The sequence below is a fragment of the Bos taurus genome, chromosome 16 (genome assembly GCF_002263795.3).
Source record: "Bos taurus isolate L1 Dominette 01449 registration number 42190680 breed Hereford chromosome 16, ARS-UCD2.0, whole genome shotgun sequence".
Classification (NCBI taxonomy): Eukaryota; Metazoa; Chordata; class Mammalia; order Artiodactyla; family Bovidae; genus Bos; species Bos taurus.
The window spans coordinates 35,288,273-35,304,085 of NC_037343.1; positions in this window are offsets into that span (position 1 = coordinate 35,288,273).

Consider the following 15,813-nt stretch of genomic DNA (forward strand, 5'->3'; position numbering starts at 1 on the left):
CAAGCTTTTGCCCTCCTAAGTGAGAATGTGAGTCTGTGTGTGTGTGTGTGTGTGTGCATGCATATATAAAGAATATTTATATACATACGTATATAAGATAACAGGTTAGATTAACAAAATTAAGAAATATACCTATGTGCTAATTGCACAGATACACACACACCTCCTGTTCTTATTTGAATTATCATAGACTGAAAAGACTATGAGTCAAAAACTATAGGACATGGATTAGATTAGAAAGGACAAGGGATGCAAGCAGGAAGCTTGGAAATAAAGGGAGGCTGTCATGAAAGAGAGTCTTGCCCATCATCTCTCTGCAACAGTGCGAGGATTTTTCCACAGGTAGCTTCAACCTTAGGGAATTTTGAATTAGCAGTTCTAGGGAGATCCAGTGGAGAAGACAATGGCACCCCACTCCAGTACTCTTGCCTGGAGAATCCCATGGATGGAGGAGCCTGGTAGGCTGTAGTCCATGGGGTCACGAAGAGTTGGACATGACTGAGCAACTTCACTTTCACTTTTCACTTTCATGCATTGGAGAAGGAAATGGCAATCCACTCCAGTGTTCTTGCCTGGAGAATCCCAGGGATGGGGGAGCCTGGTGGGCTGCCGTCTATGGGGTCGCACAGAGTCAGACATGACTGAAGCGACTTAGCAGCAGCCGCAGCAGCAGGGAGATCCAGGTTAAGCTGATTTAAGCTTGAAACTGAAGGCTTCCTTTAAAATAGACCCAACCTCAAGGGAGTTGGAGCAATTTGGTTTTTTTCCCCCTCCTACATGTATAATAGAGTCCTGGGTTGGGAAGATTCCGTGGAGGAGGGCACAGCAGCCCACTTGAGTATTCTTACCTGTAGAATTCCATGGACAGAGGAGCCTGGTGGGCTACAGTCCATGGGTCAGAAAGAGTCAGACATGACTGAGCAACTAGGTACACACACATGTATACAGAATTACGAAGACCCACTACTTAAAGCATCTTGTCTGTAAGTAGTATTCTATCAAGTATCTTTAAAAAACAGTGGATACTTACCCTTGATAAGTATTTCTTGGAAAAACAGTCTTATTAACACCAACTCCCCAGTGGTATTTAGAGGGTAGCATAGATGGCATTTAAAAGCATAATTAAAATTCTAATGTTAATATGCCAATTGTATCTCAATTTTTAAAAGTTGTAGAAGCATTGTGATGAAAAAATGAAATTACAATCTTATAACTAATTTCTTAGGCCTGAGTGGGTATTCTTTTCATTACTATGAAAGGGATTTCAAACCGTTTAGTGGAAGTGTTGAGCCCATAGATTCTTTTAGCCCATGCAGCATTGTTCTCAGCAGTGTTTTTCACATGGCGATGATGATGTGATCTTGTACAGTTTGATTTCCTACAGCCTATTTGGTTTAAAAAGAAAGATTTTTATTGGGAAAAAATCAAACAAAATCAGATTGTACCCGTAACTCAATAACCAGACTGGCAACTGAATGCTATTTTGCCTTGGAGGACATCCTCAATCTAAACAGGCCAGTATTTGAGGGCTCAACGAGAAACATAACCACTTACGTAATAAAGACAACAGTAGATCAAGTCTGTAGCCTCCAACAGTCTCTGTATGGCTGTCTACTATATGCTAGCATATTATGAGCCATCGTGAAACCTTTGAGCTGAAACCTCTGTGTGATGTAAGTGAAGTTTAAAACACTGGACTTTCTGATGAAATCCTAAATAAGGGTTTTAGAATTCTCTGGGAGAGGGTCGTGCTGAAAATCAACTTCAAGATTTGTACACTTGGGACAATGTTGTCTCACAAGACATTTGGCAGGTGTCCAGAGAAATTTTTGGTTACAACTGAGAAAGGGTGCTACTGGTATCTAGTAGGTGAAAGTCAGAGATGCTGCTGAACATCCTGTAATACACAGGACAAACCCCAAAATCCCCAAGGGACTTTCCACTCCCCAGATGTCAGTAGTGGTGAAACTGAGAAACTTAAACCCCAGAGCTATTATTTCTGGAGATGCTCACCGTTCAGTTAGGCTTCACTGCTTGTGTATATGTATATCTTGGCATCGCAGAGACTTTATTAAACTATGAGGTATCTCAGATGTGAGCATGAACAGAAAAAAGTTAATGAACCATTAACTGATCACAGTGCTCACTCCTTGGAATGACCTACTCCCAGCAGGGTGTCCAAGAGTTTGTCCTGGATAACCATGACGATGGGGGAGTGGTAGTCAAGAATTTACAAAAATGGCAAATAAATATGTTTTAAGGTGGAGACAAACTCAATCCATTGATCCTGGTTAGCAGATATATAGAATGACAGGCAAACAAATTTCAAAGGAAAAAAGTCATGGGACTTAAGAACTGATCAGACTGAAACGACACCAACCTTGCCACACAGACACAAAAGGGAAGTTCATAGAAAGCCATGGGCCAGATTTACTCATTTAACTGTTTTGTTTGGTTGACAGAAAAAATACGCTTTCACAAGAACTTATGAGAATATTTTATACCCAAGTATATTTTAAAGATCATGCTTCAGTATGGCTATGTTATTTGTCTTGCACTGTTCTTTTGCCTTACCGCAGCAAGAAATATTTGAGAGACAAATTTAATGTTTTTTAAAAGATACTAAGATTAAAACTTCTTGATAAGGTAAAATGAATTAGGTTTTTTTTTTTTTAAAGCAAATTCATTAAATAGGCCATTTAGCAACTGGCTTTGAGCAACTAACCTAGAGCTACTTCCATCTGGAATCTGAGTGAGATAAAAGAAGCTGCTGATCACTGTCTGCCATTTGTGATGCCAAGAAGCAAAGAGTCAAGACCACAATACAACTGTGTGAAGCCAGGCAGTCGAGGATATTGTCTTGGTATATCTTGTGATTAACCTGAGATACTGGCTGACACTTGACCCTGTTCTTCAGAGCTTCCACAAAAGACATAATTATGGCTATCCAGCCGCAGGGCAGGGTGCTGAGTACCAAAAGAGCTCATTAAAATCTATTTGCTGTATTGGCATCAAGCGTGTTGTTTAGTCAGTAAGTTGTGTCTGACTCTTTTGTGACCCCATGGACTGTAGCCCACTAAGCACCTCTGTCCATGGGATTTCCCAGGCGAGAATACTGGAATGTGTTGCCATTTCCTTCTCCAGGGGATCTTCCCGACCCAGGGATCAAACCAGTGTCTGCTGCATTGGCAGGCAGATTCTTTACCACGGAACCACCTGGGAAGCCTGAGCATCAGACATACTCATTGATAAACCTATGGGATCCAGGATTGAGAAGACCTCTGTCTCTAGGATTAAGGGGTAGAAGATAATGAAATATGGTTCCTACATATAGCACTACTCTAATAGGTGAGCCTTCTCTTTAAGAATTTGTGGTCAAGTGTGCTTATTTTTTGCCTCAATCAGATGAGAAAGGGATTTAGAATGAAGACTTTTCAATGGAAACTACTCATTTTCATCAATAATTTGGGGGCTATTCATATCAAGACATTTAAACAAAGGAAATCTGAAGCTGTAAAAGAGAATGGCCAAGGAAGAGGCAGAAGGAAAATGAGAAGTAACCACTGAAGTAGATAGATGTGGCCATGGAGGTTAAATTGGAGTGGCTCATAGATACTAAGGCAGGAGAAGGGGGAAGCTGGTAAATCCAGTGGAGTTCAGCTTCACCTCTGCTGCCTACTACATGTTCCCGGCCACCACTTTATGTCTATAAACCCATTTCCTTATCCTTAAAATGGAGCTACTGACAACATTGCATACTTATAAAGTACCAAGTGCAATCCCTGCCTCAATTATCTTTCAGTCCACCCCTCCTCCCCCCCAAAGAGAATGGACAAAATTACTAAATACCTAACAGATTTTAGAGGTAAAATTGGATTAGCCTTTTTTCCTTCAGGAAGACTGTTCAACCACATAAGTTATAATATTATCCAAGCTGGAGAATTCTGTGTTCCAGTACAAAAGAAGGTGCTAAAATAAAATTATATAATTAAAACTTTTATTGACTGCAATTTTTAAAAATCATATTGGTGGATCTATTAATCGTGCTACTCAAAACTTAATTTTGAAGATTTTCCCCCAAAATACCGAAAACACAGGTGTATATGTGTACATTAAAAGGCAAAAAATTTAAACTATTACCTGAACATTAAAAGTGAGAGAAGCAGAGTTAACATCAGCATCATAACTGGGTGAGACACTATCTCTCCCCTTCAATCTACAACCAGCAAAACACTGACCATGAAGGTTCCTCTGCCCAAAGCAGGGGACCCTGGAGAATTCCACATACCTGTACATCTGAAGGTGGGTAAACTGGAACTCATAGAGGAGGTGGAACCTGGGGACAGCAGAGGCAGTGCCTGCAATCATGGCCCTCTGATTGCAGCAGCTCGGCCTGCCGTCCCAGAGAACTTGGGAGCAGCAAGGGAAACCACACACAACTCTGGCCTCCCAGCCACAGCAGCGCCCACAGTCAGATAGATAGCGGGGCAGCAGTGGAAGTGAAACGAGCCTCCAAGAATCTGGTCCCCTGCTGCTTTCTCACAGGAGTGCAGCCCATGAATCTGACATGGCAGAAGGGGCCACAACCCAGGCACCCCCAACCCTCCACTCCCTGTGGTGGCTGAGCCTGTGGCTCAAGAAATGGCAAATGTGACTTAAGTGCCCAATGTCCTGGTACCCCTTGCAGTGATGACAGAGAAAACAGCAGCAGCAAGGCACAAGTGACTCCGGAGCAGAAGCAGCGACCATGGGGACACTGGACATCAACTCTAAGCAGAGACGGTGCAAAGTGCTGCTTTTCAAATACAAATAGCACAGGCCAAAAAAACCAAACACTTGTGCTATAGCACCACCTTCTGGAAAACTAAAGAAAGGCCTCTAATTTTTAACCTGTTGAATCTGTGAGTGTGTGTGTGCTCAGTCGCTCTGTTGTGTCCTATTCTTTGCAACCCCATGGGCTATAGGCCATCAGGCTCCTCTGTCCATGGGATTTCCCAGGTAAGAATACTAGAGTGGGTAGCCATTCCCTTCTCCAGGGAATCTTCCTGACCCAGGGATTGAACTCAGGTCTCCTGCATTGCAGGCAGATTCTTTACCCTCTGAGCTACCTGGGATGCCCAATAGGAACATACATATTGGTAATTACCTTAAATATAAATGGATTAAACACTCCAATCAAAAGGATAAACTGGTTGAATGGATACCAAAACAAGACCAATATATATGCTGTCTACAAGAGATCCACTTCAGACCTAGGGACATGTCCAGACTGAAATTGAGGGGATAGAAAAAGATATTCCATGCAAATGGAAATAAAAGATGGCTGGAGTACCAATACTCATATCAGACAAAATAGACTTTAAAATAAAGACTGTGACAAGAGATAAGGCAGAACACTATGTGATGATCAAGGGATCAATCCAAGAAGAAGATATAACAACTGTAAGTATACATGCACCCAACATAGGGTACTCCAATATATAAGGCAAATGCTAACATTGATGAAAGGGGAAATTGACAGTTACACAATAATAGTGGGGGGCTTTAGCGCATCATTTGAGGACTTCCCTGATGGCTCAGATGGTAAAAGCATCTGCCTACAATACGGGAGACCTGGGTTCGATCCCTGGGTTGGGGAGATCCACTGGAGAAGGAAATGGCAACCCACTCCAGTACTCTTGCCTGGGAAATCCCATGAACGGAGGAGCCTGGCTGGCTACAGTCCATGGGGTCGCAAAGAGTCGGACACAACTGAGTGACTTCACTTCACTTCACTTAGCACATCATTTACACCAAGGTACAGACTTCAAGACAGGATATTTTTGTTGCAATTTTATCTTAATAATAAAACATTTTTCCAAAGCAGTTTTTCTGTATTACTAACAGCCTTTTGGTGAGAATAGTAAAATCACAGTTTCTTGGAATGTTGTGACACTTTCCCAAAATAAAAATTTCCCCCACCCACATATGCACGCGTAGCACATATCATCTATTGCTATTCTGATTTTAACATAAGTAATATGTAACTTTATACTTTCATGATTGTTAGATGTCATTTTATTGAGATTCCTCACTATCGCTTCCAATACTCCCCAATCATAAATGAACATGCATTTCAAAAAATCATCCTAACTTTATGAAGAAAATAAATATCACATAATATTTTTCATTCTATGTAACTCTCCTTGTCATAGAATCATAATAGTCAAACCCGAGCTGAAGAAGAAGGTATTTACATACAGTATACTGTGGTTACATCAAAGAACTTCTCTATTTCTCAATCATTTTAACTGAAAAATAGGATCAAAATCTTCCCATCATCTAAGTTTTCTAGATATTTGACCCACGTCCTAGTGTTTGCCTCACTGACTACCCACTATTCTTATTTTACCTTATTTTATTGAAATATTATTTTGAACCATTATAGACTTACAGAAAAGTTGAAAAAATAATATGAAAAAATGTTCCTTTACATCTCTCACCCTGCTTCCCCTAATGTTATCATCTTACATAACCATAATACAACAATCAAGAACAGGAAATTGGCCTTGATACAGTATTATCAACTAAACTATAACCCTTTTCCTCAAATTTCAGCAATTTTCCCACTATTATCCATTCTCTGTTCAAGAGCCTCTTGATGAGGGTGAAAGAGGAGAGTGAAAAAGCTGGCTTAAAACTCAGCATTCAAAATGCTAAGATCATGGTATCTGGTCCCATCACTTTGTGACAAATAGGGAAAAAAGTGGAAGTAGTGACAAGTTTTCTTTTCTTGGGCTCCAAAATCATTGTGGAGGGTGACTGCAGCCATGAAATTAAGAGACACTTGTTCCTTGGAAAGAAAGCTCTGACAAACCTATACAGCATATTAAAAAGCACAGACATTACTTTTCCAACAAAGGTCCATATAGTCAAAGCTATGGATTTGCCAGTAGTCATGTACAGATGTGCGAGTTGGACACTAAAGAAGCCTGAACGCTGAAGAACTGATGCTTTTGAATTGTGGTGCCAGAAAAGACTCTTGAGAATCCTTTGAACTGCCAGGAGAGCAAATTAATAAATCCTAAAGGAAATCAACCCTGAATATTTATTGGAAAGACTAATGCTTAAGCTGAAGCTCCAAAACTTTGGCCAACTGATGAGAAGAGCCAACTCATTGGAAAAGACCCTGATGCTGTGAAAGGTTGAAGGCAACAGAAGAGGGAGGCAGAGGATGAGATTGTTAGATAGCATCACCAACTCAATGGACATGAATCTGAGCAAATTCCAGGGGATAGTGAAGGACAGGGGAGCCTGGCGTGCTGCAGTCCACAGAGTCACAAAAAGTAGTACACGACTTAGCAACTGAACCACAACCATAAAATATTAAATGTTCTTAATAATAATAAAAGTTTTTAACTTTTAATGAGTTTTAATATCTTACTGGTGGTAAGATATTAGGAAATTAATCATATCTTAAGTATGGTTAGTATTTCCTAGAAGCAACCACAAAGGGATAGATACCCATTTTTGCAGGTCTCACAGCCCAGTTTTCTCTGAAGTATAGATCTCAGAAGGCCAATATGCACAGACTGAACGACAGGAAAAGAATGGAGGATAGGGAGTCAGGGAAGAGAAGTAACAGGAGCATGGGTTGAGTAAAGGAACGAAGACCAGGGATAAATAGGGCTAGAAAGGAAAAAATGAGATATCAACAATCTGAGAGTTGCCTGCCATTTAGTTACCTGAGCTGTGTTTCAAACCTCCTGCTCTACTCACTTATTTCTTGGCATAGGCCGGAGTCCTCAGATAACTTTTTTTCATTTTCCCCATCATTCTCATCCACAATCTCAACTACAAATGCCTTTGAAAGGTATTCATCTGCTTCTCAAATGTTGTTCCTACAGAAAGAAGTCTTTAGAATCTGAATACTATTGTGTGCCCCAGCCATTAAAAAGAGCATTTATGGAGAGAAATTGGACAAATTGAGGTTATAAACCCCAGAAGAAACAAGGTATTTTGACAAGAAAAATTGGTTGGCAAATGTTGAGATTTTTATGAGTAACCATGATGATTTTTTTAAGTAATTTATAATTTGTTCTGTGCTTTGTCACAGTTGTTTTGACTTGTGGCTTTTATCAGTGCATAAAGTTATTTTGTTGTCCTTATTTTTAGGAAGAGATTCACAGTACTGAAATATTTCAAATGCCAGTGATGTTAAATTTCTTGAATATTTTCCCTTTCTAGTGCCTGATGAGTCACTGGACTATCATTCTGTCCCAAGAACATTATGATGACACTAGTCTTAGTCACAAATCCATTACCATTGTGGAGACAGGGTGGCAGGATATGGGAAGAAATCTACACAATGAGAAGAATCTGTTTTAGCTTTAAAGTTGGAATTATTACCCACATATTAAAAGCAAATTTATTTTAAAGTAGACTTCCTAGCCTATAATTGCTCATTTACCCTATTATCAAGGCTTCCCTGGTGGCTCAGATGGTAAAGAATCCACCTGCAATGCAGGAGACCTGGGTCGATCCCTGGGTTGGGAAGATCCCCTGGAGAAGGGAACAGCAACCCACTCAAGTATTCTGGCCTGGAGAATTCCATGCAGTCCATGGGGTCGCAAAGAGTTGGACTCGACTTTCACTCTCACTCTCACTTTCATACTCAGTTCAGTTCAGTTGCTCAGTCATGTCTGACTCCTTGTGACCCCATGGACTGCAGCACACCAGGCCTCCATTTCCAGCACCAACTCCCAGAGTTTACTCAAACTCATGTCTTGAGTTCTGATGCCATTCAACCATCTCATCCTGTGTCGTCCCCTTCTCCTCCTTCCTTCAATCTTTCCCAGCATCAGGGTCTTTTCAAATGAGTCAATTCTTCGCATCAGGTGGCCAAAGTATTGGAGTTTCGGCTTCAACATCAGTCAGTGAATATCAATGAATATTCAGGACTGATTTCCTTTAGGATGGATGGACTGGATCTCCTTGCAGTCCAAGGGACTCTCAAGAGTCTTTTCCAATACCACAGTTCAAAAGCATCAATTCTTCGGCACTCAACTTTCTTTATAGTCCAACTCTCACATCAGTACATGACTACAGGAAAAACCATAGCCTTGACTAGATGGAACTTTGTTGGCAAAGTAAGGTCTCTGCTTTTTAATATGCTGTCTAGATTGGTCATAACTTTTCTTCCAAGGAGTAAGCGTCTTTTAATTTCATGGCTGCAGTCACCATCTGCAGTGGTTTTGAAGCCCAGAAAAATAAAATCTGACACTTTTTCCACTGTTTCCCCATCTATTTGCCATGAAGTGATGAGACCAGATGCCATGATCTTAGTTTTCTGAATGTTGAACTTTAAGCCAACTTTTTCACTCTCCTCTTTCACTTTCATCAAGAGGCTTTTTAGCTCTTCACTTTCTGCCATAAGGGTGGTGTCATCTGCATATCTGAGGTTTTTTATATTTCTCCTGGCAATCTCGATTCCATCTTGTGCTTCATCCAGCCCAGCATTTCTCATGATGTACTCTGCATATAAGGTAAATAAGCAGGGTGACAATATACAGCCTTGACGTACTCCTTTCGCACTTTGGAACCAGTCTGTTGTTCCATGTCCAGTTCTAACTGTTACTTCCTGACCTGCATACAGATTTCTCAAGAGGCAGGTCTGCTGGTCTGGTATTCCCATCTCTTTAAGAATTTTCCACAGTTTTTAAAGATTTACTGAGCATGACCCCACCCACCAGAACAAGACCCAGTTTCCCCCTCAGTAGGTCTTTCACATCAGGAAGCTTCCATAAGCCTCTTAGCCTTCTCCATCAGAGGGCAGACAGACTGAAAACCACAATCAGAGAAAACTAACCAATCTGGTCACACAGACCACAGCCTTGTCTAACTCAATGAAACATGAGCCATGCCGTGTAGGGCCACTCAAGACAGGCGGGTCATGGTGGAGAGGTATAACAGAATGTGGTCCACTGGAGAAGGGAATGGCAAACCACTTCAGTATCCTTGCCTTGAGAACCCCATGAACAGTATGAAAAGGCAAAAAGATAGGATACTCAAAGAGGAACTCCCCAGGTCAGTAGGTGCCCAATATGCTACTGGAGATCAGTGGAGAAATAACTCCAGAAAGAATGAAGGGATGGAGCCAAAGCAAAAACAATACCCATTTGTGGATGTGACTGGTGATAGAAGCAAGGTTTGATGCTATAAAGAGCAATATTGCATAGGAACCTGGAATGTTAGTTCCACGAACCAAGGCAAATTGGAAGTGGTCAAACAGGAGATGGCAAGAGTGAACATTGACATTTTAGGAATCAGTGAACTAAAATGGAGTGGAATGGGTGAATTTAACTCAGATGGCCATTATATCTACTACTGTGGGCAGGAATCCCTAGAAGAAATGGATTAGCCTTCATAGTCAACAAAAGAGTCCGAAATGCAGTACTTGGATGCAATCTCAAAAACTGACAGAATGATCTCTGTTTCCAAAGCAAAGCATTCAATATCACGGTAATCCAAGTCTATGCCCCAACCAATAATGCTGAAGAAGCTGAAGTTGAATGGTTCTATGAAGACCTACAAGACCTTCTAGAACTAACACCCAAAAAAGATGTCCTTTTCATTATAGGGGACTGGAATGCAAAAGTAGGAAGTCAAGAAAAACCTGGAATAACAGGCAAATTTGGCCTTGGAGTACCGAATGAAGCAGGGCAAAGGCTAATAGAGTTCTGCCAAGAGAATGCACTGGTCATAGTAAACACCCTCTTCCCATAATACAAGAGAAGACTCTGCTGCTGTGCTGCTGCTAAGTCGCTTCAGTCATGTCTGACTCTGTGCGACCCCAAAGACGGCAGCCTACCAGGCTCCACACACAGTCAATACTGAAATCAGATTGATTATATTCTTTGCAGCCAAAGATGGAGAAGCTCTATACAGTCAGCAAAAACAAGACTGGGAGGTGACTGTGGCTCAGATCATGAACTCCTTATTGCCAAATTCAGACTGAAATTGAAGAAAGTAGGGAAAACCACTAGACCATTCAGGCATGATCTAAATCAAATCCCTTACGATTATACAGTGGAAGTGAGAAATAGATTCAAGGGATTAGATCTGATAGAGTGCCTGATGAACTATGGATGGAAGTTCTTGACATTGTACAAGAGACAGGGATCAAGATCATCCCCAAGAAAAATAAATATAAAAAATCAAAATGGCTGTCTGAGGAGGCATTACAAATATCTGTGAAAAGAAGAGAAGTAAAAGCAAAGGAGAAAAGGAAAGATATACCCATTTGAATGCAGAGTTCCAAAGAATATCAAGGAGAGTTAAGAAAGCTTTCCTCAGTGTTCAGTGCAAAGAAATAGAGGAAAACAATAGGATGGGAAAGACTAGAGAGCTCTTCAAGAAAATTAGAGATACTAAAGGAACATTTCATGCAAAGATGGGCTCAACAAAGGACAGAAATGGTAGGGATCTAACAGAAGCAGAAGATATTAAGAAGAGGTGGCAAGAATACACAAAAGAACTGTACAAAAACGATCTTCACCACCCAGATAATTATGATCATTAGTATGATCACTCACCAAGAGCTAGACATCCTGGAATGTGAAGTCAAGTGGGCCTTAAGAAGCATCACGATGAACAAAGCTAGTGGAGGTGATGGAATTCCAGTTGAGCTATTTCAGATCCTAAAAGATGATGCTGTGCAAGTGCTGCGCTCAATATGCCAGCAAATTTGGAAAACTTAGCAGTGTCCACAGGAATGGAAAAGATCTGTTTTCATTCCAATCCCAAAGAAAGGCAATGCCAAAGAATGCTCAAACTACTGCACAGTTGTACTCATCTCACACGCTAGTAAAGTAATGCTCATAATTCTCCAAGCCAGGCTTCAGCAATATGTGAACCATGAACTTCCAGATGTTCAAATTGGTTTTAGAAGAGGCAGAGAAACCAGAGTTCAAACTGCCAACATCCATTGGATTATCTAAAAAGCAAGAGAGAGTTCTAGAAAAACATCTATTTCTGCTTTATTGAAGGAGTACGTCAAGGCTGTATATTGTCACCATGCATATTTAACTTTTATGCAGAGTACATCATGAGAAACGCTGGGCTAGAAGAAGCACAAGCTGGACTCAAGATTGCCGGGAGAAATATCAATAACCACCCTTATGGCAGAAAGTGAAGAGCTAAAAAGCCTCTTGATGAAAGTGAAAGAGGAGAGTGAAAAGTTGGCTTAAAGCTCAACATTCAGAAAACAGAGATCATGGCATCCAGTCCCATGACTTCATGGCAAATAGATGGGGAAACAGTGGAAACTGGCAGACTATTATCATGAACTCCAAATTCACTGCAGATGGTGACTGCAGCCATGAAATTAAAAGACACTTGCTCCTTGGAAGAAAAGTTATGACCAAACTAACAGCATGTTAAAAAGCAGAGACATTACTTTGCCAACAAAGGTCCATCTAGTCAAGGCTATGGTTTTTCCCGTAGTCATGTATGGATGTGAGAGTTGGACTATAAAGAAAGCTGAGTGCCGAAGAATTGATGCTTTTGAACTGTGGTATTGGAGAAGACTCTTGAGAGTCCCTTGGACTGCAAGGAGGTCCAACCAGTCCATCCTAAAGGAAATCAGTCTTGAATGTTCATTGGAAGGACTGATGTTGAAGCTGAAACTCCAATACTTTGGCCACCTGATGCGAAGAGCTGACTCATTTGAAAAGACCCTGATTCTGGGAAAGATTGAAGGCAGGAGGAGAAAGGGATAACAGAGGATGAGATGGTTGGATGGCATCAGTGACTCAATGGATATGAGTTTGAGTAAACTCCAGGAGTTGGTGTTGGACAGGGAGGCCTGGCATGCTGCACTCCATGGGGTCACAAAGAATCAGACATGACTGAGCAACAGAACTAAACGGAAAGCCTTTGACTGTGTGATCAGCACAAACTGTTTGAGCATCTCCTGTGGAGGTACGGGTCAGCAGTGGACTGCCGCAGGGACAGGGGCTCTGGGTGCAGCACAGTTGGGTATGGCATAAGCCCCCTTGGAAGAGGTCGCCATTAACCCCACCATGTAAGCTGCCAGAACTTCCAAAGGACTGGGAAATAGACTCTTGGAGGGCACAAACAGAACCTTGTGTTCACCAGGACCCAGGAGAAAGGAGCAGTGATCCCACAAAAGACTGACCCAGACTTGCCCTGGAGTGTCTCGAGTCTCCAGTGGAGGCGTGGATCGGCGGTGGCCTGCTGCAGGGTTGGGAGCAGTGAGTGTAGCAGTACACACATGCGATCTTTTGAAGGGGTTGCCATTATCTTCATTACCTCCACCATAGTTTGGCCCCAGGTAAATAGCAGGGAGGGAACACATCTCCACTCATCAACTTTCACCCTATTATCATGCGATCTCCATGTCCATGAAGTCCTGGGTTTCAGGGATATGCAGTTTGGATGCTATAGCTCATAATTCAATTTTCTTTTCATCAGCATGATAATGGGGTTTGGGCAGATTATCCTACAGAAAGACTGCATTCAATTACTAGATAGAATGAATGTAAGCCTTGATGTGTCCTCTTTTGCCCTGTTATACCCCACTAAGAACAAAGCTGGAACACACCTACAGACTATCTGCTTTGGTTCCTTATTAAGCATGAAACTCATAGTAACAAGGCTCTGATACACTTTCATACAGAGGAGATGAACACCAAATGTTGGTAAATTAGCAAAGCATTGCATTTGTTGAAAAATCTAAACAGAAGAGCTTTTTTTCAAACATGATAAATAGATCAAATAGTTCTGTAAGGATTAAAACAGGTTGTTTTCCTAGTTATAAATATAACACAATATTGAGCCTTTTGGGTTTTCAGGGAAAATGAATTACAAGTGCAACATCAAGTAGTATTGACTTTGTTTTTCAATGCACTTCCGAGCTGGATGTTCAGGGATGTGATGATAGCCAAGGTCTGAATGATAAATGCTGTAACTTGTCTCCTTTAAAAAAAAAACAAATTCAAACTCAAAGAAACTGGCATGGATATTCCATGTCATTTAATATTTTTTAACAGTTGGTGTTTAACATTGACTACATCTTCGGTTTGATTGGATCTAAGTTTTAAAAGATAAATAAGGTAGTCTTGACCTGAAAGATCATTCACGTATGACCTAAATCAAATCCCTTATGCTTATGCAGTGGAAGTGAGAAATAGATTTAAGGGACTAGATCTGATAGATAGAGTGCCTGATGAACCCTGGATGGAGGTTCGTGACATTGTACAGGAGACAGGGATCAAGACCATCCCCATGGAAAAGAAATGCAAAAAAGCAAAATGGCTGTCTGGGGAGGCCTTACAAGTAACTGTGAAAAGAAGAGAAGTGAAAAGCAAAGGAGCAAAGGAAAGATATAAGCATCTGAATGCAGAGTTCCAAAGAATAGCAAGAAGAGATAAGAAAGCCTTCTTCAGCGATCAATGCAAAGAAATAGAGGAAAACAACAGAATGGGAAAGACTAGAGATCTCTTCAAGAAAATTACAGATACCAAGGGAACATTTCATGCAAAGATGGGCTCGATAAAGGACAGAAATGGTATGGACCTAACAGAAGCAGAGGATATTAAGAAGAGGTGGCAAGAATACACAGAACTATACAAAAACGATCTTCACAACCCAGATAATCACGATGGTGTGATCACTGACCTAGAGCCAGACATCCTGGAATGTGAAGTGAAGTGGGCCTTAGAAAGCATCACTACGAACAAAGCTAGTGGAGGTGATGGAATTCCAGTTGAGCTATTTCAAATCCTGAAAGATGATGCTGTGCAAGTGCTGCACTCAATATACCAGCAAATTTGAAAAACTCAGCAGTGGCCACAGGACTGGAAAAGGTCAGTTTTCATTCCAGTCCCAAAGAAAGCAATGCCAAAGAATACTCAAACTACTGCACAATTGTATTCATCTCACATGCTAGTAAAGTAATGCTCAAAATTCTCCAAGCCAGGCTTCAGCAATACGTGAACTGTGAACTTCCAGATGTTCAAGCTTGTTTTAGAAAAGGCAGAGGAACCAGAGATCAAATTGTCAACATCTGCTGGATCATGGAAAAAGCAAGAGAGTTCCAGAAAAACATTTATTTCTGTTTTATTGACTATGCCAAAGCCTTTGACTGTGTGGGTCACAATAAACTGTGGAAAATTCTTCAAGAGATAGGAATACCAGACCACCTGACCTGCCTCTTGAGAAACCTATATGCAGGTCAGGAAGCAACAGTTAGAACTGGACATGAAACAACAGACTGGTTCCAAATAGGAAAGGGAGTACGTCAAGGCTGTATATTGTCACCCTGCTTATTTAACTTCTGTGCAGAGTACATCATGAGAAACGCTGGACTGGAAGAAGCACAAGCTGGAATCAAGATTGCCGGGAGAAATATCAATAACCTCAGATATGCAGATGACACCACCCTTATGGCAGAAAGTGAAGAAGAACTAAAAAGCCTCTTGATGAAAGTCAAAGAGGAGAGTGAAAAAGTTGGCTTAAAGCTCAACCAGAAACCAAAGATCCTGGCATCTGGTCCCATCACTTCATGGGAAATAGATGGGGAAACAGTGGAAACAGTGTCAGACTTTATTTTTTTTTAGGCTCCAAAATCACTGCAGATGGTGACTGCAGCCATGAAATTAAAAGACACTTACTTCTTAGAAGAAAAGTTATGACCAACCTAGATAGCATATTAAAAAGCGGAGACATTACTTTGCCAACAAAGGTCCGTCTAGTCAAGGCTATGGTTTTTCCAGTGGTCATGTATGGATGTGAGAGTTGGACTGTGAAGAA